This window comes from Hemitrygon akajei, chromosome 17, assembly GCF_048418815.1.
Source record: "Hemitrygon akajei chromosome 17, sHemAka1.3, whole genome shotgun sequence".
NCBI classification, from domain to species: domain Eukaryota; kingdom Metazoa; phylum Chordata; class Chondrichthyes; order Myliobatiformes; family Dasyatidae; genus Hemitrygon; species Hemitrygon akajei.
Window position 1 is genome coordinate 51,035,619 of NC_133140.1, and position 25,476 is coordinate 51,061,094.

Genomic DNA, 25,476 nt, shown 5'->3' on the forward strand with positions numbered 1-25,476 from the left:
AATATTCAACTATCACAAAGGGTGACATTTTAAGGTTGATTATGGATTGCAGTATGATTAAAACTCAATGAACAAGACAGTCACAGTAATCAGATCAGGAATAAGCTTTCCCACAAAAGCACCAGTAGAGATTAAAAGCATTTATCCACTTATTGGTATGTGGATAGGATTAAGTGTATTCTGCAAATCTGATAAAATCACTTCTTTCAGTTTGTTCCAATTAAAAAGGACTTAGAATTTCAGGTTTATCAAATGCTCAGTTATACTTTCAGATTTCCACCACTAAGGTATTAACAGTGCCTCAGGATTTAGACAGCCATTCAAAATCAGTTTATGTGCACGAAGTTGCAGAATGCACATTTAATGTATGTTCTGTGCATTTGAAATCAACTATAACAGACTATCATATTTATTTCATTGCAAGATTGTTTTTAGTTCCCCAACCAACTCAGAACAGGAGGTGGTAGTTTTTAATTTAAAGGCTATTTGACCAAAATAACTCAGTGTTATTTGCAGGTGACAAAATTTAGGGGAATTGTGCAGAACATTTCTAAAAAATCTATAAAAGAGGTAAGTGACCTGAATTTATTTCATGGTCAACAATAGGAAATAACAACATCAACAATAGGAAAAATAAACTAAAAGCATTCTAATAACAGTACAAAATGATCTACTGTGGGGAGGGACAGAAGAACATAAGAAATCACCTTCACCAGGACTGATGATGATGATCAGGACAGGGTTTTAGCCTGAAATATCGACCGTTCACTCTTTCCCATAGATGCTGCCTGCCCTGCTGAGTTCTTCCAGCATTTTGCGTGCGTTGCTTGGATTTCCAGCATCTGCAGATTTTCTCTTGTTTGTGATTACTATCAGAATCAGCTTATATGGCCAAGTGATAGGCCACATTCCATTATAAATTATCATCGATGCAATGGTGTGCTAATTAAGTGATTTGTGAATTCCTACATTGATCTAATTTGCTTCTATATATTCTGATAAGTTCCCATGTAGCTACTTGTCTTTGAAGAAAGTTGCCCTTTGACACAAGCCACCGTGAACACATACCAGCTTCAAAGCACCATTGGAGTGTTAAACAACCTCAAGGGCAAAGGTCTTAGAAATGGAGCAGAAATATGCAATATGCTATGGGAAGTTTCAGAACGAGTAATGATATGGAAGAATAGGAAATAATAACTGGCAACATATGAGATCAGTTTAACATTATAGATCATTGCTTTCTGAAAGAACAAACTAAATTCAGAAGCCTAAAACATTATTATTTTGAATATTAAAAAACCTTATTTTTCCAGTGCACATAATATAATTTCTTGACTAGCCGGCATAACATCTGCCAAATACAAATCCCTATTAGTCAATGGTGAACCATTCTATCTCCATTTCCTTGATCACAATGATATTCATGTCTATGATAGCCAAGTTTTAAAATTCAGAAGTTCCAGTTTTGTGCATTATAGGCAGCAAGATAGCAGTTTGGAGAAGGGTTGGTGGGCTTGGAAAGTTGTGTTATAAGATAAATCCCTGGGCCAGATAGGAGACAGATGGAAAGATTAGTAGGAACGTGCATTGATACAGGCCAGTGGACTAGAGGTACAATGATAAGAGACAGATGATGGATGGAGAAGTTTGTGGGTAAGAAGATAGGAGAATGAGGAGGAAACCAGGAACAGAAGATGAGGAGAGGTTTGGAAATGGGATGGAAATAAAGACTGCCGGTTCGAAAAGGAGATCTGCAATATGGGGGCAGGAATAGCAAGGAGCAGTCAGGAAATTATAGATAGGGTATGCAGAGAGAGGAGTGTATCAACCGTAATGCCAATCCAAATTAACCCCTTCTGCTAGCACATTCAATATTAATCTATCCCCTGCCTGTACATGTCGGTCTAAGTCCTTCCTAAGCGTTTCCATCACATCTGCTTCCACCATCAGGCAGGAGATTGGGACTGAGAGGGAAAATGGATCAGCCATGATGAAAAGGCAGAGCAGGCTCAATGGACCAAATGGCCTCATTCTGTTCCTATATCTTATGGTCTTATTTCCTTTTACAGTACATTACAGACACCAACTACTCTCGGTGTAAAACACTTACCTTGTAAATCTCATTTAAACTTTTCCCTTCTCACCTTAAACACATTCTCCCTAGTACTTAACTATTCCACTCTTGGAAAAAGACTCTGACTAATAATCCTTTCAACACCTCTCATTATTGTATGTATGTCTATCAGGATGTCCCTCTGCCTCCAGTCCTCTAGAGAAAACAGAATCAGTGCCTATGCAACCTCCTTATATCTAATCCAAATAACATCCCATTGGCACCCCTTTCTGTGTCTCCATTTCCAACTGGTGAACGATTTCACAACCTTCCTTACCGTCTATAACTCAGCCAAATTTTCTGCCTATTGAGTCCGCCTACATTTTTGTCCAAATCATTTATACATCACAAACAACAAAGGTCTCATCCTTGCCCCTTGTGGAACACTACTGGCCATGGAACTCCAGTCAAAACACATCTCCACTACTACCTCTGCTTTCCATGACCAAGCCAATTTTGGATTCAATCCACCATGTCACAATTATTTGGGTATTTACCACTGACATAACTGCAGTACCCTTATGGCGTATCTGGATACAATGAATAATTCTGCAGAACATATCGAGTATTATAGCCTGAATGTTATAGCTTTTTGTGTATGCATGACATCTTGTGACATCCTTTAAAATGGCTAAGAGCTGTCACCTGTGAAGATGGAATCATAGCAAGAGATCAAGTTAAGTTATTCATTCAGTACTCCAGCCTTGCAATTTGCTTTCATGTGTAAGGCCTCTCTTTTCCTCAGGAAGTTCTGATCTCCTCCCTTGAGATAGTCAGATGTCCGCTAATATTCAAGCCTTGATGCAGAGCAGAGCCCTGTTCCATTTTGAATAGTCTGTCTTCAAATTCTTCCTTTAACCAGAAAGTATAGAAGACAATTTGTTTTTCCACTTAATTAGTAGTTACATGGTATAATTGTGCGAATATCCAGTTTTGAAATATGCAATATCTGACTTTCATAGCAAGTAATTAATTAGAGAAAAATAACTATTCATTTGTAGAGAAATGTTGTCCCTAGGTGTTTCTGTTATGTGGCATTCATGGTTCTTAAAAGCCATACAGCTAATTAATTAATTCTTACGATCATTCTCTCCAAGTTCCAATAGATCCCACTTGATTAATCATTGATATTAAATTGCTCCACTTTAAAGTTTTACATGTGCAAGTAAAAATTAATTAAGTTTATTGAAACTGGTTGAGTGTGCCCAAGGGTTATATTCTCAAGTATAGACTTTAATCCAGTCATCTTGATATGCTACATAATACTAATAAATAAGGTAACATTAGCCCGACAAGATCCAATTAAAGTACATTTTATTGAACTCAAATTCTCTGGAACATTTGAGTGAAACTCACACATTCCAGAATAACATAGTCTGTAACGATAACATATGATTTAGAGAGCAGATATCACAGCATCTAAATCTTAAAGAAAATGCATTTAATTGGGTTGAAAAAGTGTGGAAAGATATAAAACAATATGATCGTTAAACCTATTCTTTGCATGTGTTTGGTGTAAAGCTTTGGAAGAAGCAGAATGTCTCACATAGTAAGACAATCAAAAACAAGAGAAAATTTGAGAATGCTGGAAATCCAAGCAATACATGCACAATGCTAGAGGAACTCAGCAGGCCAGACAGCATCCATGGAAAAAACTACAGTCGACGTTTTGGGCCGAAACCCTTCATCAGGACTGATCAGGGTCCTGGCCTGAAATGTTGACTACTCTCCTTTCCATAGATGCTGTCTGGCCTGTTGAGATCCCCCAGCATTTTATGTGTGTTGCATGTCTCACATAGTGTTGGTGTAGTGGAGACATCAGGAAAAGTGCTGTTTGTTCACTGTAGTTAGTGTCAAATCGTAACGTGGCTTAATCCACAATGCTCCCGATAGAGTAATTTAGAATCTTTGACAGCCCATAAACCTTAAGTCAATCTTCACCTGATAGATTACCTAAATGTGTAAGAATATGCATGCAACATGAGGCAGTTATAAACTACTTATGTGGATTTCTCTTCAGTTTAGTTAGTTGTAGCAAAGCATAAATTTACTTAATAACATGTGTATGTAATTGACTGGCTATGCTTGACAGTTGTTCACTTCCAAGACAGCAGAGATTATATTGTTTTTGGAAGATTTATCTTGTGTCACTGTTTTGATCTTTGGCAGACACCTTTTTATTTGGTCACTGTTGGGGCTGCATTTGCAGACATGTGCATTCAGCAGGTTTGAAATTTTAAAAAAATAATTAAACTACCTAAAAGAGAATGTCAGCCTTCACCTTATTTGTATGTTAAGATATAAAGTAAGTTTGTAAATTGTGATGTACTTACACACACAAACCCATTGTTCACTAAACAAAAGCTGTCCTTAGCCACACATTTCATAGACTTAATTAATATATTTCCATTTCAAATCAATTTTAAATGAATACATTGAAATATACCTCAGCATTTAATAAATTTACAAAAAGACCTGAGATACACACTATTTTCCATGTGCTCCATTGTCATGCACCCCACTTAGAAAAATGAATTTAAGTAAAGCATAGAGTTGGAATTGTTCTTGAAGCAGAGAAGATTTTCAGAGTATCTGATAAAAGCATTCTAAATCAAGAACAGTATAGACTCAGCAGATGGATGGATTGAGAACTAGGGGACATCAAGTGATGGTAATTGAAAACAGAACCAAAAGTAACATGAGAAGAACATTGGTGAGGGTTTGAAATGCACATCTGTGATAGTAATCAAGGAAGATTTAATGGTAGCATTCAAAAGAGAGCTGGGTAAATGTCTGAAAAGAGAGACCTGTAGGAATATGGGGAGAAGGTAAGGAAATTGGACAAGTTGCATTGTTTAATCAAGCACTGTGATAGAGTTGACAAGCAAGGAAGTCTCCTCCTGTACTCTAAATATTTTGTGTTTCTGTTGATATTACTAACTGTAACTTGTGGAAACCATCATGATATGCTGGCTGTTATTTACAGCAACAAGTTAAACATTTATTTCAGAATTTTGATTCTGGTATGTCAATCACCTGCCTCAAATATTAATATTATTCTCCTTGAGGAGCAAAACAGGCCTGATGATGTGTTCCGGTAGGACTGCTTCTCCATAGTCAGCATTTCTCCAGACTGTTAAGATATCCTTTCCAAATGTTTTCTTCACATTTGATATATAAATTAATGTTTTCTTGTACTTGTCCAGAAAAAAAATTAACTGCCTTTCTCCACCTGGTTGTTTTGTTCGGATCAGATGTGGTAAGATTAATAATAACTACTGTAAATTCCCCTTCCAAACCCAGCTTGAATGATTCCCAATTACTTTCCACTTTGTTCTATAGCTTAGGTCATATGTGATTGACACACATACTGATGGAGGAAGTCAGCAAGTCAAGCAGCATCTATGAAGATGAATAAAAGAGTTGATATTTTGGACCAAAGCCCTTCATTAGGACTGGAAAGAAAGGGGGAAGACACCAGAATAGAAAGGGGGGGGGGGGTGGGAGGAGACTGAGGTGAAGCCAGATGAGTGGGAAAGGTAAAAGACTGGAGAAGAAGGAATGAGATAGGAGAGGAGAGTGGACCACGGGAGAAAGAGAAGAAGAAGGGGCACTAGGGGGAGGTGATAGGCAGGTGAGGAGAAGAGGTAAGGAGTGGAAGAAGAGGGAAGGGGAAAAGAAAAAAAAATGCCAGAAGGAGGAATCAATAAAGAATCAATAAATACCTAGCAATAAAGAAATACCATACTACTGTTGGTACAGCCGCAGAAAGAATTTGTGTGTGTAATACTTTACGAATTTGAGTTCCTTAAATGATTCATATATTCTTTCACTTTAGCCCATGATTCCATGACATTTCCTTTGCAAATTGAGGCTTTATTCTTTTAATTTATTAGCATGCAAAAAAAGCTCAATACAAACATCCTAAAAATAGTCTACGTGAGATCAGTATGCAGGGAGTGAATTAAAAAGCCCACAATATTTACATTGCATTGTAATTAAATTTTCAGTTTGATACATTGTATTGACCGGTCATCTAAATCACTGGTGCTAACATCAATTGGGATTAAATTAATCAGCTGTTGTTAGTACAAACATTTAATTGATTTATTGTACATTCTGATAGAATGACAAGATACTATCAATAAAACCATCAGGTATCCCAATACGCCCAAATAAGTGTAAGGACCAGAAACGTTCAAAAGTGAACTTTCATTACAATGGCAATTAATTAACACAGGCTCATCAGTGTCTTCAGGTTTGTTTCAGATCATTTATTTCCCTCTTGTCCTGTATGCTGAGTCTCACCGAGCAAGAAACCATCAATGTTCCTGTCCATGCTACTTACAGAATTAATTATTAATGCACTGCTCTAAGATGATCTCTTTATTATAATCCCATAAAATTAAAATCTCCAAGAAGAAATTAGCCAATGTTCTGATTTTATTTTTAGTATATTAGGAACCAAACAGAATTCTCAACAAATATTTATTTCCATGTTTGGCCTACTGACAAGAATTATTATATGAATTCTAAGCTCAGACTGATATAATTTCAATGCCTCGGTTTATTTGATATCATTATTAGATACACTAAGATCTAAGTTGTTAATATTGAATATTTATTAACTTTGTAAAATTATGTTAGCTATTTGAATATAAAAACAAAAGCTATTAGTGTTAAAGCTTTGAAACAACAAATTATTTATTCAACTTCTGAACAGAGAGGTTAATGCATTAAGTGAGAGACTTCCTTCAGGTAGTGCTTTCTAGATACTACATTGAGTGGCTTTATTGTCATGAAAACAAAAACAAAATGCAAGTTGTGTCCGAGTATTACTGATATTAAAATGATGCATTATAATAAACATGCAGAATGGATTCTGTACCTTGCAGTGCTTCCAGTTCAGTGACTGGCTTTAAAGTTCCTTTCCAGATTATCACAGCAGAGACAATACCAGTGGGGAGCAAGTTTCTTGATTCTGCCAAAAAAAACCCATTTTCTGCATAATATGTTGCAAGTGCATTAATTAATTCAGAATGCATTCATTCAGTAATGGAAATATTTGAACCTAAAACTGGCTGGCATATGAATGTGAAGAGAACAAATAGCAGGAGTTGACCATTATCCTCCTCAAGCTTGCTGCGTCATTCAGTAAGATTAGATCTAAATCTTTGTTTCTCATTCACTTTTCCCATCTGATCCCAAGTCCACTAACACCACCTGATCTCAACCAATCAAAATGTGTGCAATGGCAAAGCAACCACAGTTCACGAAACCAGCCAATTCCAAAGACTTACAATGCATTGCTGAAGAAGCATCTCTTCGTCACATTTCTAAATAATGACCCAGTATCGTGAGACAATACCTTCTGTCTCAGCTAGATCCTACCCATCCTGGAAAGTTCTTTGCCACATTGAAATCACTTCTCATTCTGCTAAAGTCTAAGAGTATGGCTGTTTTCCTCACCTTAACTTTACAGAACATCATCCAGAACTCAATATTATGAATTAATGCTGTCCTCACTCTAAAATAAATATATCCTGATTCAGGTAAGGAGATCAAACTAAACAGGGATTTCCAAAGCCCTGCACAATCTCAGCAATCTGCTTACCTTTTCACTTCAATATATAATTTGCCTTCCGGATTGTTTGATGTTCCTCTATGTTTACCATTTCCTCATCATGTTAGACAGTCCTCAGAGATGAGGATGACTTGCTTCTAGTTCATTTCTATGGGCTCTGAAATGGCTGATGAGGCTAATTGAGATTTGCAGACTCCAGCACAGTGGAAAGAGGAACTATAGATGAAGATTGAAGTAGTTTATTTTGCTGTTGGAGTTTTCTTTCACCTATTTATATTGGATTTTCTGTGTGCTCCTCTGAGAAGACTCAAGGTTGCCAATGCCATCCCCAAAGGCTCCTCCATTTTGAATTTTGAGCCAGGGATCCCTGTAAGTCTGTGGAGTTGTTACACTTTTTTAAGGAAGCCTTGAGAACATCCTTGAATTGTTTTATTTTTCTGTCCACATGGCAATTTCCTTCCTTGACAGAGCTCAGCACAGAATAACTGTTGCGTGACGTCAGTGTTGTGAATACAAATGACATGGTCTTCCTAGTGAATGTGACTGGATACAATCAGGATCTCAGAAATGGTCTAGGAGAAGGCACTGATGCTGGTTTAGTTATTTACCAGCAAATTTGGGGGATTATTCCAGGGGTGGCATTGTGGAATCCCTTTAGTTCCCTGAGGAGCCTGCTGTAGGCAGTCTACATCTATGAACCATACGGAAGTGCAGCGATCACCATTACCTAGGTCTTTGAATATTGATTTCCTTGACAGCAAAAACTTTTTCTGGAGCATTGAAAGTGACGGTGCTCATTTAAAGGTAGTGAGTGACATGGGAAAATGGTCCACATTTACCCATGAGTGTTGGTTGCAGGGGAGAGTGGTGAGAGAATCCTGTTGTGGTTGCTGTGATCTGTGAAAAATGCAGCAGGCTTCATGTGTGCACCCACATTAACAGGAATCTCAATGCTGAAAAAGATTTGCAAAAATTAAAGTCAAAGGAACGAAATAAAATAAATCTACATTTCGTTAACATCGTCCTATTTGATTTTCATGATTTTGGCCTGTATTCCTTGTAACGTAGAAGATTTAGAGGAGATTTGACAGAGGTATACCAAATCATGACAGTAAACTCAAGCAGGCTTTTTCTACCAAGGTTGGACAAGACTACAGCTAGAGGTCGTGGGTTAAGGGTGAAAGGTGAAAAGTTTAAGGGAGACATGAGGGGAAACATCTTCACTCAGAGGGTTGTGTGAGTGTGAAACGAGCTGCCAGTGTAAGTGGTGCATGCAAGCTCGATTTCAATGTTTAAGGGAAGTTTGGATAGGTACATGGATCATAGGGACATGGAGGGCTACAGTCCTGGAGCAGATTGATAGGAGTAGAGAGTTTAAATGGACTAGATGGGCCAAAGGGTCTGTTTCTGTGCTATACTATTCTTTGACTCTATGGTGTTTTGATGAGTATTTTATTTATGTCTGCAATTTTGCAACATGCATGATTTTTCACTTCATCTGCACTCTAGATACAACATCCTATTTCCTTTTATCTTAATCATTAAGATAAATTATGAACAGCTGAGGACCTGGTTATTCCATTTGTATTCTCTGGTTTCTCTCTTCTAACCAATTCTTTATCCATCTCAATGTTATCCCCCAAGCTTGCTATAACATATAAAAATAATTTTGCATTAAAATTTAGCATATTTGGTTATGTTAAAAGTATCTTGTTATCATGCTCTCCAGTGAAATCATCTCTGGTAATCCAAACACATGGAAGTACACCATAGAAAAATGGTGGATTCTAACACACATTGATGTAAAGTCAACAATATCACTCAGAATGATTGGGGAGGAAAATGCCAAATTCATGCTGGTGCAAAGAGAATGAGATGCACTTCTTATAGTTAGGATATGCCAGGATAAAATAAGGCAGAAAGTTAATGGTAAAGTAAGCTACTTCACAATTTGTACACACTTAAACTGCTGTAATCATTCACTCAACTTAAAAAACATGCCCTGGTTTTGTAGAGTAGAGAATTAGAGAGGATTAAGGCTTTCTGAAGAACTGAAATATTTTTAAGTATTGTATCTGTGAGCTTTGACTGTCATGTTAATTACAACTTTTTAGACACTCTGTCAGCCTAACAGCCTGCAAGTCACAGTTCACGTATTAACCACAGCATAAATGGTTGATGTTGGCACTCAGTGCTATTTGTGCCTGACCTAATATGTGAATTACATTTCATGAAAATGTTCAAATTATATTCACTGTGTGCCTAAAATCCATAGATTATACTTTTTGTTAAATTAAGTAGAGACTACAATTAAAGAAGTATGTTATTTTTTCTAAATCACAGTGATTCTGAGGCTGTGAATACTGCTATTTAAATTTACATCTTAAATATTTTTGCATTTTTTTTAGGGTTTTGTGTACGTGTTTAGGATTTGTCATTGTGATTCAATCTGGCTACATCCAAGCAATCCTCCAAGAGGACCGCAAACTTGCCATAGGGTTTGGAGGCTTGCGTGCTGGAGTCAGGGCTTTATGCTTTGGCTCTTGGTGGGGTCACCAATTCCAAACAGGTCAAAGGGTAGAGGCCAGACTAAGAGTGGTCCATTGGTCTACCAAGTTCATGGGTACAGCTCAGGGCTAACAACCCTTACTGGCAAAACAAAACTATTACGGAATCAGCAATGAAGAATCCTTCTACAACTGAGTGTGACTGTGTTCCTGAGTCTCCATCTGTGACTTTTGTGACTGACAGTAGTGAAGACCCAGAGGTACCTACTGACATAATGAAGGAATCGCTGGACACCAACAGAGATGGAGGACCTTCATTGCTGCCCCAAACGCTAATGGCACAATGGGCAAGAAGATGCTTTCCAAGCAATATCTTTATTACTTTGGACAACATTTTTACATATCACAGAATTTATTAATTGCAGAGAATTAGATTGCTTAATAAATTTCTGGATTTCTAGTTAAAATGAAACTCCCCTCCTACCCAAGGGCCATCAGTGAAATTATCTAGTTGCTAGGATAAAACATTAGCTATCTGAATTAATACTGCTGTATATTGAGCTGGCAGATGAGTCTTCTAATTGCACAGATGAAAAGTGTTCTTTCAATCAAACTAATAGAAAATTAGCAGATAAGATTTGCTTTTTAAAGTATTAATACATTTGAATGTTTATATGAACCAAATATCCTTCTTTAAGTTTGTACTTAAGTGGTTTAGATTTTAATAGAAGATGATTGTGTGCAGGAGACTTGACATTTGGTCCTAATGTTCTGTTTAACATTCAGGCTGCCAAAACCGATTAGTGAATCAATTCTTTGCAGGCATGTTGCTAACATAAATTCCAGGGACATAATTCTACAAAGCTGCTTATTTGTTTAAAGCATTATTGAACAATTAAGGAGTCATCCACTCTGAATCCATTTTATGAAGATCAAAGTTAAAGAGATATATGTTGTTATTCTGAATGAATTTACAAATATTATATTCAACTGCTATTAAATATATATGCTATCGAGTTGTTTTCACTTAAACTTGTTCCTGTAACTAAAGTAAGTGATTACAGGACATATCATTTGATTTCCACAATTCCTTCTGGTCAGTGATGAAATGTGACATGAACTGAAAGGAACTGAGCATGAATTAGATCTTTTCAATTTAATTCAACTATACTTGAATGGCCATTATTTGGGCAATTTAGATTGTTCACTTTAATGACATCAAATTGCAAAGTGAAGTAAACATGGTCTTGAGAATCATGCCATTTCATGCCAGTTACTCCACCAAATTGAACCAAGCTTCAAAGAAATTTAAATAAGTTTGATCAAGAATAATATTCATATGCTCAATGTTTGTTCTAGAAAGGAGGGGGACAAAAATCAGGGAAGTATGGGAAAGTTAGCTCAACAGATGGAGCTCAATCCAGAAGAATGTGAAGTAATATATGTACATTTGAAAGTCAAACTTGAAGGCGGAATATAAGGTTAATGGCAGGAATCTTGGCAATTTGGAGCAACAGAGGGAATTCAGGGTTCAGATCCATACGTCCAGGCAAGTTAATAGGGTGGTTTGTTAGTTTTCAGTAGCTGGGGGGCTGCTTTCAAGAGACACAAGTTAATGTTGCAGCTCTATAAAACTGTGGTTAGATTACACCTGCGTTATTGTGTTCAGTTCTGGTCGCCTCATTATAGGAAGGATGTAGAAGCTTTAGAGAGGGTCAAGAGGAGATTTACCAGGACTCTGCCTGGATTAGAGAGCATGTTTTATGAAAGAAAAGCTGAGCAAACTAGGGCTTTTCTCTTTGGAGTGGAGGAGGATGAGAGGTGACTTGATAGAGGTGTATAAAATGACACGAGGCATAGATAGAGTGGACAGTCAGAGACTTTTTCCCAGGGTGGAAAAGGCTAGTATGAAGGGGCATCATTTTAAGGTGATTGAAGGGAAGTACAGCGGGGATATCAGAAGAAGTTATTTTGCACAGAGAGTGGTGGGTGCATGGAATGCACTGCCAGGAGTGGTGGTAAAGCAGATATATCAGGAACATTTAATAGGAACTTACAGATAGTCAGATAGATGAAAGGAAAATGGAGAGCTATGTGGGAGGGAAGGGTTAGGTGGATCTTGGAGTAGGTTAAAAGGTTGGCACAACATCTTGGCCTGAAGGTCTGTACTGTGCTATACTGTTCTCTGTTCCAACATACCTAACACTTGTTATTGGCAAGTTGTTCATTACGATAATCACCTGTTTTTACTTATTTTATTTAGTGATACAGCATGGAACAGTCCTTCCAGCCCAACAAGCAGTGCTGCCTGGCAACCCACCTAATTAACACTAGCCTAATCGCAGGACAATTTACAATGACCAATTAACCTACTAATCGATCCATCTTTGAACTGTGGGAGGAAACTGGAGCACCTGGAGGAAACCCACGTGGTCACAAGGGGAGCGTAAAATTCCTTACAGCCGGATCTCCAACATTCCAAGCTGTAATAGCGTCGAGCTAGCATTTACTCTACCAAGTGGCCCCAAAGAGATACTTTAAAGCTTTAGAGAGATTTAATGCAATAAAGTTAAGACAAAACATATTTTACAATTTTTTTTCAGGCTCTACAAGAATTTACCAAGCAGAGAAGATGGAGGGAACTGATAAATGTAGTATATTCAAATTTTTAGAAGGCATTTGATAAGGTACCACTTAGAAGACTGTTAAACAAGATGAGCTGGGTATTGAGGGAAATGTGTTGACATGGAGTGAAGTTCTAGCATCACATAGAAGATAACGTGTTTGAGTTAGTGAGTCTTTTTCTGACCAGAAGGATATAGTTGGTGGAATGCCCAATGGATTAGTTATTGGTACTCAATTATTTACTATCTGTATTACTGGGTAGGAGGAGGGGACAATATAGAGTATCAAAGTATGCTGCTGACACAAACTTACTGTAATGGGAATATTTGGATTCTGCAATCACGAAAATTTGGCAAATGCAGTTTAACACAAAAGATTCTGGAAATCCAGAGCAACACACACAAAACGCTGTAGAAACTTAGCAGCTCAGGCAGCATCAACGGAAATGAATAAAGAGTCGACATCTCGGTCTGAGACCACTCATCAGGACTGGAAAGGATAGGGAAAGGTCCCAGAATAAGAAAGTGGGGGACGTGAAAGGTGATAGGTGAAGGCAGATGGATGGGAGGGGTTATGTAAGAACCTGGGAGGTGATAGGTGGTGAAGGTAAAGGGCTGCAGAAGAGGGAATCTGATGGGAGAGGAGAGTGGACTATTGGAGAGAAGGAAGGAGGAAAGGCAGCGGGGGAAGTGATAGGCATGTGCAGAGAAGAAGTAAGAGGACAGAGAGGGAATTTGAAGAAGAGGGAAGGGAGGGGAGAATAATTACGGGAAGCTGGAAAAATAAATGTTCATGCCATAAGGTTGGAAGCTACCTCCATGGAATATGAGGTGTTGCATTGCCAGCCTGACACTGGCCTCATTGAGGCAGAAGAGGATTCATGGACCGACATGTCAGAATGCAAATGAGGATTTTAATGAAAATGGTTGGCCACCGGAAATCTTGCATTTTCGTGGATGGTGTAGAAGAGCTCAACAAAGTAATCCTTCAATCTACATCGGGTCTCACCGCTGTAGAAGAGGTCACATCAGGAGCACTGGATACTGTAGACAACCTACTGGTAAGAACAAGAGGAACTCGTTTCCTGTCAAAGCGGCAGGAAGATGAGGCAAGCTCAGATTTCTGGGAAACAGAGGAAATGCAGGTGCTGGCATTATCAATTGTGAAGGAAGGGAAACCCTGTTCTTTGAAGAACGACATCTGCAAAGAAATGAGGCAGAGACAAAGGAACTGAAAAAATCCAAATGTCCTTTAATACAACTTAAAGAACCCCAAAACCTCCTGCCCACTCCCACACACAAGAAACAGCAAAGCAGCATCAACCCTCCCCACTGCTCCTCTCCTCACTTATTCTCACAAAAAAGAATCCGCTTCCCACCACCCACCATGCAAGCAACAGCAAAGCTCCAAAGGGATACCATGGTCTACAATCCATCAAAAACTACTGTTCATCTCTACAGTTCGACATCCCTTGGGGGCACTCTCACTAACAAGAAAGATATCACGCTTTCCACGTTGATAGGAGAGAGAAACAGCTGATGTTTCGATGTTACAGTCTGCCTGTGGTGCTGTTTTTTTTTTGGTTTCCCCCGACTCAAGAATTGGGAGAGAGAGAAAGAGGGAGAGAGGGAGAGGGGGAGGGAGAGGGAGAGGGGGGGAGAGAAAGAGAGAGAGAGAGAGAGAGAGAGAGAGAGAGAGAGAGAGAGAGAGAGAGAGAGAGAGAGAGAGAGAGAGAGAGAGAGAGAGAGAGAGAGAGAGAGAGAGAGAGAGAGAGAGAGAGAGAGAGAGAGAGAGATATCACCCCAGTGCAGAGACCTCCAACAGCCACACTCTTTGTCTCAGAGTTCCAGCTCCACATGATACTTCTGTTACGACATCAGTGAGAAATTGGCTCCACAGGACCGCAATAGACGACACCCTGTAGGCACCATCTTCCAGGACACTACTGGAGATATCGAAAACACAGCGGATTGGCAAGCTCCAGGAACAGGAACATGCCACCATGAAGAACTGCAGTTTGAGTGCAGCTATAGATCACGGACTCCGACAGGACTCCAGCTGCCTTGAAAAGTTAAAAAGAAGAATTTAAGTGTTTTTTTAAAATTGGAATGAATAAAATTTTCTTCTTACAGTGAGTGGCAAATTTCTAAAATTCTCTATCATGGAGAGTTGTGGAGGTTAGATCACTGCAGGTACTTATAGATGATAGCTAAAGTTTTGAACGATTGGTGAACTGAGAGCTAGGTGTATAGAAAAACTGAGGCCTGCAGCAGTTTAATCATAGCCTTTTTAAACAGCAGAGCCTGCTCCTGTTCCCTTTTTTGCATATTCTTGTGTTAATGAGCAAATGGTCCTAGTTTCTCTTTAAAACGAACCTCTTTTTGTGTGTGTGACAAATAAAAAATAGAAAGGCCTTGGGGAGTTAGGAGGTGAGTCACTTGGCAATGGTACCCAGTTCCTCACTCTAACTTGCTCTTGTAATCACAGTATTTATGTCAGCGGTCCAGCTGAATTTCTAATCAATGGTGACCACCAAAGATGGCCTGGCTTCAGCCATAGGAATACCTTTGAAAATTACGGTAGGTTGATAGACATTCCCTTGATGGAGATGGCCATCGTTTAGTGCTTTGGTGGCACAAAGTATACTGCCACTTATCAACCCATACCTGTATATTGTCTAAGTCCTGCGGCATCAGTAGAAAGATTAAATAAAATTAGTGAATTCCATATTGCAACAACTATAAAATAACTGAATATATTGATAATATGGCTGACTTAAACTTCATTTTGGGTTCTAACTGAAAGAGTGCAGAGAAAATTTACAAGGATGTTTCTGGGACTCGAAGACCTGAGGTACAGGAAAAGACTGAATAGATTAGGCCTTTATTTTCTACAGCATAGGAGAATGAGGGTAAATTTGATAGAGGTATATAAAACTATGACAGGCATATATATGATAAATGCTAACAGGCTTTTGCCACAGTTGGATGAGACTAAAACTAGAAGTCATGGGTTAAGGGTGAAAGGTGAAGTGTTTAAGAGGAACATGAGGGGGATCTTATTCCCTCAGAGGATTGTGAGAATGTGAAATGAGCTGCCAGCGGAAGTGGTGGATTTGGGTTCAATTTCAACATTTAGGTGAAATTTGGATCGGCAATGGAGGCGTATGGACAGTTATGGTCTGAATGTGGGTTGACAGGAATAGGCAGACTAATAGTTCAGCTTGGACTACCTTGGCAAAGGGCCTACTTCTATGCTAACATGAGAAAATCTGGAAATGAGAGATTCTGGAAATCCGAAGTAACACACTCAAAATGCTGTAGGAACTCAGCAGGCCAGGCAGCATCTATGGAAAAGAGTAAACAGTTGATGTCTTGGGCTGAGACCTTTCATCAGGACTGGAAAGGAAGAGGAGAAGTCAGAGTAAGAAGGTGGAAAGAGGGGAGGAATAAATACAAGGTGGTAGGTGATAGGTGAAACCAGAAGAGGGAGAGGGGGCCAAGTAAAGAGCTGGGTAGTTAATTGGTGAAAGAGATAAAGGGCTAGAAAAATGGGAATCTGATAGGAGAGGGTAGAAGGCCTTGAAAGAAAGGGAAGGGGAAGGAGCACCAGAGCGAGGTGATGGGTAGGTAAGAAGATAAGATGAGAGAGGGGAACAGGAATGGGAATGGTGAAGGAGAGGTGGGGCGGGGGGGGGGGCGCAATTTCTAGAAGTTTAAAAAATCGATGTTCATGCCATCATGTTGGAGGTCACCCTGATGAAGAGTAAGGTGTTGCCCTTCCAACCTGAGTGTGGCCTCATCACGGCCGTGGAGAAGGCCATGGACTGACATGTCGGAATCGGAATGGGAAGTGGAATTAAAATGGGTGGCCTCTGGGAGATCCTGCTTTTTGTGGCAGACGAAGCAAAGCTGCGCAAACAAAGTGGTCCCCCAATCTACGACAGCTCTCAATGATATACACGGGGTGCTCCGGATACATTAGATGACTCAGAGGTGAAACGTTGCCTGTCCTGGAAGGACTGCTTGGGGCTCTGAACGGTTCTATGCTTCTACAGCTCTGGCTGTACAGGTAGATGTGTCTGAGGGGATTTGCTGGAAATGTATTTAGTCATTGAGTGAGATACAGTGTGGAGTAGGCCCTTTAGCCCTGTGAGCCACGTTGCCCAGAAACCCCCAATTTAATCCCAGCCAAATCACGGGACAATTTACAGTGGCCAATTAACCGACCAACCAGTACATCTTTAGACTGTGGGAGGAAACTGGAGCACCCAGAGGAAACCCACGTGGTCATGGGGAGACCGTACAAATACCTTACAGGCAGTGATGGGAATTGAACCCGGGTCACCAGTACTGTTAAAGTGTAAAACTCCTAACCACAATGCTACTGTGTCACCCCTACCATGTGGCAGTTTCTAGTAGAGTGTGTATCAGGAGTTCTGTCTTATATGGAGTTGTCATTCATTTGTAGCAGAGGTAAGTGTGACCCTGTGCAGTATAATAGCAAAGTTGTTTCATAAGATTTTTGGAGCTTCTCCATGAGCTGGATTGCAACCAGTGCACGGTGACCTGGATACCTTCTCATGTTTCATCATACTGGAACTCACTGACGGCTAAAGACTGAGTGGTTAAGAGTATACACTCAGCCCTGCTAACTGTTGGTTGCTGACAAGTATTGCAATGTATTGTATGTAGCCCTGAACTTTATTTATTAATGGAGAATTAAATAAATCTAAGTTTTGTTCTTTGTGGTGAATTAGACTAGATTTGTAGCTGTGGGTAAAAAGGTAATTAGATCTATAGTTCAGAGTTAAACAAACTTAATTGAGTTACTAATTTCTTTGCTCTTTTAATTAAGATTTAAATAAAGTTACTCAATCAACTCATCTGTATCTTTCTTTGCCACCTCAGTTGCTCGAGTGGAATCAAAAGGGACATGGTTGAGGCATGGGCTGTTTTAAGGAATACAACTGAACTTGGGTGGCAGGTGGAGACACGGCTCTACTGAGGAGGAGTAAGGTGCCCCTTCCCTCATCTAGCCTGCGGATCATCCTTGGGCAAAGGGTAGCACCTGCTTAGCCCCCAGTCAGGGTCACAGGAAGCCATGGGAGCTTCATATGGGAATGGTCATATGAGCATAGGTGCACATCACAAGTCCTGGTTATGCAATCGCCGACGCTAAGCAATCAATTTCTGAAGGGTATTGATGATGGCCGGGGTCACCCATCTTATACAGAGACTGTCCAGAAGAAGGCAATGGCAAAACACTTCTGTAGAAAAATTTGCCAGGACGAAGTATGTTCAACACCAGAATCGCCCACGCCATACGACACGGCACATAATGAATGAAACAATAGAACTCAACATTGTGCAGTCAGAACTGAGCATCGCTTCTGCTGACAGGTTGATGGATGAAGGTCATTGATGCTGCAGCTGAAGATGTTTGGGCCTAGGGCCCTATTCTGATGACCTCCTGCAGCCTCTGCCTGGGAGGATTAATCTCCAGCAATCACTAATACTTTACTTTGGTGAGGTATAACGTCAGTCGTTGGAATATTTTCCTCCTGAAGCCCATTGATGCAAGGGCTCCTTAATTCCGTGATTTGCTACATGTTGGTTTGAGATCCAGTCCATCACACTTGCCTCTCCGCTGGAATGCAGTTTGTTGACCCTTTTTGCCTCAAGGTTGTGATGAGGATGGGAGCCAAGTGATCCCCCTGAATCCCAAGGGAGCAGTTAATTGCTAAGTAGAGTTTGATGGCACTGCTGACGATATCTACCACTGGACTGTGATTGAGGATAGATTCATCAGGTCGCATTTTGCCAGGTTGGATTTGGCCTACTTTTTGTCAACTCAATATACCCGGGCAATTTTGCATATTTTCAGGTAGAAGTCATTGTCATAATTATATTGGAACATCCCATCTGCTGTCTGCAGTATGAATCTCCAGTTCATCTGCACTTCAGTGACTGTGAGCCTGGACACTGGTTGCCTTACAGATTGCTGAATCTGAACTTATCTTTGTTTGGCATTCATTCAGTTCACCTCCAGAACACAGCTGACCATTACATAGTGACCAGGAGCCTAGAAACCAATTCAACTCTTTGTTACTTTCACCCAACTGCAATCCAAATGAAAACAGCTAATTCAGCCCTGATACGGGATCACACCATAGCTGTCTGCCTGGGTAAGTTTGCTTCAGGCAACTTTCTACAACTAAAGCATAAATATTATTAAGGAACTATAAATGTTCTTTAATAATGCAGATTGGAAATAACATATCGATCTCGCTGCCAATGAACACTGGTGCACCTCTGGGATGTGTGCTTAGCCCACTGCTCTGCTCTCTCTACACTCGTGGCTATGCAGTTAGGCACAGCTCAAGTGCCATCTATAAATTTGCTGATGATACAGTCATTGTTAGCAGAATCTCAGATGGTGACTAGAGGGTATACAGAAACGACAGAAATGAGATACACCAGTTAGTTGAGTGCTGTCATAGCAACAACGTTTTCACTCACCGTCAATAAGACTGAAGAACTTGTGGACTTCAGAAAGGGTAGGACAAAGGAGGGATCAGAAGTGGAAAGAATGAGCAATTTCAAGTTCCTGGACGTCAATATCTCTGAGGAATTAAACCGGACCCAACATATTGATGAGGCTATATTTCATTAGGAGTTTGAAGAAATTTCACGTCACCTAAAATACTCACATATTTCCACAGATGTACCATTGAGAGCATTCTAACTGGTTGCATCACCCTCTGGTATGGCGGGCTGGGGGCGGGGGGGCAACTACTTCACAGGATCGAGGTAAACTGCAGTGAGTTGTAAACTTAGTCAGCTCCATCATGGGCACTAGCATCACCAGCATCCAGGACATCTTCAAGGAGTGATGCCTCAGAAAGCCAATGTTATCATCAATAACAGCCCTCATCACCCAGGCCATGCCCTCTTTCCATTGCTACCATCAGGAAGGAGATATAAAAGCCCAAAGGCACAAACTCAACAAATTAGCAACAGCTTCTTCCCCTCTACCATCCAATTTCAGAATGGACCTTGAACCCATAAAAACTACCTCACTATTTTTTATTTCTATTTTTTTGCACTAATTCAATTTAACTATTTAATATACAGTATATATACTTACTGTAATTCACAGCCTTTTTTCTCTGTTATTATATATTGCATTGTACTGCTGCTGCAAAATTAACATATTTCATGACATACTGCACGCTGGTGATATTAAACTTGATTCTGATGTTTGGTAAAAGTTAAATTATTCTCCATTGAAAGTACAATTCTCTTGTTTATTGCTGTAAAATAACCATGGCTGCCTTGAGGTGAATACTGCCCCCTGGCTTTCCTTTGCTTGTCCTGGCTTAACACATTCGCTAGAAAAGATGCAGGCCACAAATAAAGAGGAAAGCTCACAAGAAGACAGCTGTTGTGCACAGTAGATACTGCCTGCACTATCCTATACTTTACTATTAGTGATAATGTTTTGCCAACCAAGGCAAAGTAGGCTATAAAGACATCTTTGGAGAAAATATTCCACAATTTAGTGCACCACCTATGATTTGTCCACATTTTGCATCCATGGAGATTTGTAAAAACAACTATCTTCTAGCCCCTCAGGTTTTTGGCAATATTACTACAGCACTATATCCAGCCACTAAATTGTTCGTTTTCTGTATGTGAGGTATCACCTCCTTCTCAAACTTTGTGCCACCAGATGACAAATTTCAAGATCAGTAAAGTCCTCAATCACATTCAACTCCGTTTTGCCACTAGGGATCAGTGGTCCAACTTATAACCACCCAGAGGCTGCTTCATACATTAATGCAGTCTTCTTCAGTCTAATAAAATGATCATAGCTGGAAGCTGAAACGGAAATTCTATTTATCATCCATTGCAAGTTTCCTTTGGAATGTACCACAAGTGCACATTTGTCAGTATACCAAAAGTTTCAGGTGAGTTTATTTGATTGTTACGTAAGACCTCAGCATATCAACACAATTCCCACAGTGCAGATTCATACCCTAATCCCTACTCAAAATATTCTTTTACATCTCTAATATAGCGACATAAACCTGCATCAACCTTCAGTTTACACCTTCACTTCACATTACAATGAGGAACTAACTTGGATAACTTATCTTTAGGACAAGCAGTGACAACATGGAGATGGTTAAAAGCCAATCGAAACTTCTCTGAATAATTTGATTTTCTTCAAGGTCTGGAAGGCATTACTGTCTCAGGCTTTGATGATGTGAGCAAATGTTGCAGGTCAATGACCTTTCATCAGAGGGATCTCGCTGCATTTCTGAATTTAGTACATAAGCAAGACCCATCTTGATTTTTACAGATGTTTCAAGTCTGGCTGCCTCTACCACTTGTTATGTAACCCCAGGGTTCCTTTTTTCTGTGGACTGTCACTTCAAAATGCCAGGAGAATGAGACTGACTTTTGGACACTATTTGAGCTGCTCCAGAGAGAGAGAGATATGGAGTTATTTGATGGACAATTGATGTTATGGTTTCTCCGCAGCTTGTTTTGAATATACGAGGACACACAGACACACACAGCTCAGAGTCAAGATGGATTCATTCAATGGAAGACACCAGTGAGTCGGTCGCTGGTTTAAACTTTCAGTAGCCCAAAAGGGGTGAGTTGAGATCGATTCAGATTATTGATAAATGACTCTCACAAGTTTTCTGCAACTAGAACAAGTTTGAAGGAAGAGAAGAGAGGAGAGGAAGGTTTGAAACAGAAGAAACCTAGTGACAAAGAGTTCACTGCTGCAACTCTCACTTCAAAGTAGCCCGTGAGGGTGAATTTGTTGCCATTTGACTACGAAGTGTGATTGTCACTTAGTTAATCCACAGGAGTGGGTTCTCTGGTGAGGGGAAAACCTTTGTGAATACCAGGAGTGTGTTTGCCCTTTGTCTGGGTGTGGTAGTTCACTGAAGAAAGGCACCCCTGTGGCAAATCACTTTTGGAGTTACTTTGTATACAGTGGAACTGGATAAGTGGCTATCACGTTGTGTGTGATTGGGGTAACCTTGTGGAATCTACCAGTGTGTCGACCCTTGCCTGGGTGGTGGTTCCCTTGAAGATGGACCCCTTTATGGTAAGCTACTGTTGGTGATAATCCATACATGGATTCTGTTTGAGTATCCTTTGGCCACCACTTTGAGATGTCCCGTAGGTGAATTCAGGTGTGGTGCAACTTGTATTGAAAGGATATTCATTGAAGATCACTGTTGGTGGTAATTTGTGTGTGGAGTGGAACAACTTCAGAGATAAAACCTACTGCTGTTGTTATTTTGTATTGCTGTCATGGAATCTGTGGAATATCGGCATAATTGCCTTCGCACAACATTCGCCTTTGGATTACAAACATCTCTCATTAATTAACCTGTGCACTTGAACTGAACTTTTCTTACATACCATCGTAAGACTGTAACTCTTGCCACCTGAGTTTGAATAAGTTTGGGAACTTTATTATTTTTTCACCTATATATGCATAACACTGTTAACTCTTGATTTACCTAGTTTAAGTTACTATATGACGTAGTTACTAATAAAGTAGTGTTTTGTTAACAGCAAAACCAGACTCCAGGTGTGTTCTATTGCTGCTGAGACTTTTACAGGGTTGTGTGTACATAACACACCAAACAAAGATTTCACTTTAGAAACTTCCAAGACCATAGATTGCTATGTCTTCGAACATCCAATGTGCAGTTCTCTTTTGGAAGGACATGTTGAGGTTAAGGCTGAGTCTGGACGCTTGCAACTGAACTGAGATTGCTGAAGGAAATGGCATTTATTCTTCACTTTCACATCCATTTTCCCAATAGCTACTGTTTCTTCTAACTTAAAAACCAATAACCATTTACCACCATTTTTCTTTCTTTTCTCTGCTTTCCCCACAAACTCTCCTTTTTTCTTTTTATTCAGTCGGCAAAGTTCTGCAACTTGGCCAGGCAGCAGAGGGAGACCAGCAAAACAGGGATGGAGATACAACTCAGAGCAACACTGCAGACATTTTAGAGGAGAGCTCTTGAACAAGATGTGCATATAGTAAAATCAAAAAAGTGAAGATTATGCATGTTTTACTAGATGAAAGAGGTTACATGTTGGATATGTGGCAAAGATGATGGGCCAGACTTCGGCAGACAGTTGGTGCATGTACACTGGAAAATGTTTGTTTGTTTGTTTAGCTTGCTTATTGCTTGATCTTTTTATTATTGCAAAATGAAACACATCTGTATCAATATATATGCTTATAATGGGTTAAAAAGCAGACACTAACTTTTGCCATCTTGCTAAATGTCCATAATGATAAACCCAGAATGTGTTTACACACCGATTCAGCTTCAATCCATTCTTTACATATTAAATATAAATTAACAGGGAATTTGCAAATTTACTTGGGATTTGCTTAACTGATACATGCATAATTGTGCATAATTGAATTTGATGAAAAAAATTCTACAAGGAATTGTCAGCACTGAAGGGATAAAAAGAACTCAACATTTCTAACAGAACTAATCAGAAAACATGGCAGTATGCTGTAGTCCTCCACTTGTCTTTGATAAAATCTCTCAAAGAACCTGAACAGCAGAAGAACCTGAGTTATAGGGTAAATGCAAACTTACCATCTTTTGTTCCACACATGACTGAACAGATTTTCAGATGCAAAACAATCTGTTGAAATAGGTAGGCGTGCAAACTGACTGGTTAGTTCATACTGAGAAATAACACTGTACTCAACACACAATGAATTAGTTGTGATCAGTTCTACGTTTATCTGTATCATTGGAATGTTCCAATGCCAGATGATACCATCATCCAATAGGCACTTCACTGTTAAATATTAGAAAAAAAAGACTATTGTTCCACATAAATTAAGGTTAAGAGGAGCATCCTGCAGTACCAGGATGGATTAGATTAACAGTTCCAAGGATACAGTCCTCTAACTATTGTACCTGTGTCAGCATTGTGAATTTCACTCTTGATTACCAAGAGAAGTTTCACAGGCATCATTTTTTGACTTTATCCAGCAAACTGCAAAATATTCTCTACTCTATGTTGATATCTCTTCTTGCCGAGCCACTTATGAGAGGAATACTGATGGAATTATGCATTTCATGTCTTGTCGCCTGGGGTAGAGCATTTACTACTGTCAAATGTAGCTAGGTGACCATTGAACTTAAATCCCTTTGTGAAAGGTCTAAAGCATCACTCATTTATATGGCAGAAATACCATTCAGTAGCCACTTACACCTGCTCGTTAATGCAAGTATATAATCAGCCAATCATGTGGCAGCAACTCAATGCAGAAAAACATGCATAGATGGTCGAGAGTTTCAGGAGTTGTTCAGAGCAAACATCAGAATGGAGAAGAAATGTGATTTAAGTGGCTTTAACTGTGGAAAAATTGTTGGTGCCAGATGACTGGTTTGACTATCTCAGAAACTGCTGATCTGCTATTTTCATGCGCAATGGTCTCTAGAGTTTACAGAGAATCGTGTGAGAAACATAAATCATCAAGTTAGCAGCAGCTCTATGGGCAAAAATGCCTTTTTAATGAATGAGGTCAGAGGAAAATGGCCAAACTGCTTCAAGCAGATGTGAAGTTGACAGTAACTCAAATAACCACGTAGTGATCAGAAGAGCATTCCTGAATGTACATCACATTGAACTTCGAAGTGGATGGTCTACTGCAGCAGAAGATTATGAATGAGCACTCAGTGACAACTTTATTAGGTACAGGAGTAACCTAATAAAGTGGACATTGAGTGTATTTCCAAGTCAGATGATGTGTAACTTGTGTACAATGTGTACAATGACCTGACTTTGAGAACCTTGGGTAAAGTTCCAAAAATATACTTTAAGGTGAGTTCTCAATTTTAAAATAATTGATTTAATATTTCCAAGAGTTAATTAAAGTGCTGTCAGGGATTTTTGTTTATGTTTTCAGATGCATCTAAATGCTACCAAAAGATTTGAGTGTTTTAGTATTTTGACAGTCTTCTCTTCACCATATTTTGACATTCTTTTTCTGTCAAAATTTCTCTTGCTTTAGCACCCAATTTGGCCCTATTATGGCTTTCATGGCTAAGGTCTTCACCACCAATGATTCCTCTCAGTATTTTGACCAATGTGTTCATAGGAGAATCACAAAAGGTATGACAAATTTTCTGGAAAGTCAGTGATAAATCACTGAATTAGAAATCTGAGCTCATATTCCTGATATGGCAAACTATTTTGGTGGGTCTCTATTTTGTTAACAGCACAATATTTGTATTTATTTAGTAGATTTATCAAGCAAGCCCTTGGAAAACTATGAATAGGGGTAGTGATTCAGCATTAGAATTATTAATGGCACAGGTTTAAACGGCACTAATCATTGTTTTTTTCTCTTGTGAAATCTTAACGTGGCACAGAAATGGATAAAGTGGAACTTAGTAAAGTGATTTTAATGAACACATTCCAAGTCCTCTCAAAGTTTCTCCATGTCATCTGTGTTATGTATGACCTGAAGCATGCACTGCAGAATTTTACCATTTTCCTTGATAATACCCCACCACTAGGTAGTAACGGCTTTGGAGTTCCCACATAATTCAGACTTCGATACGG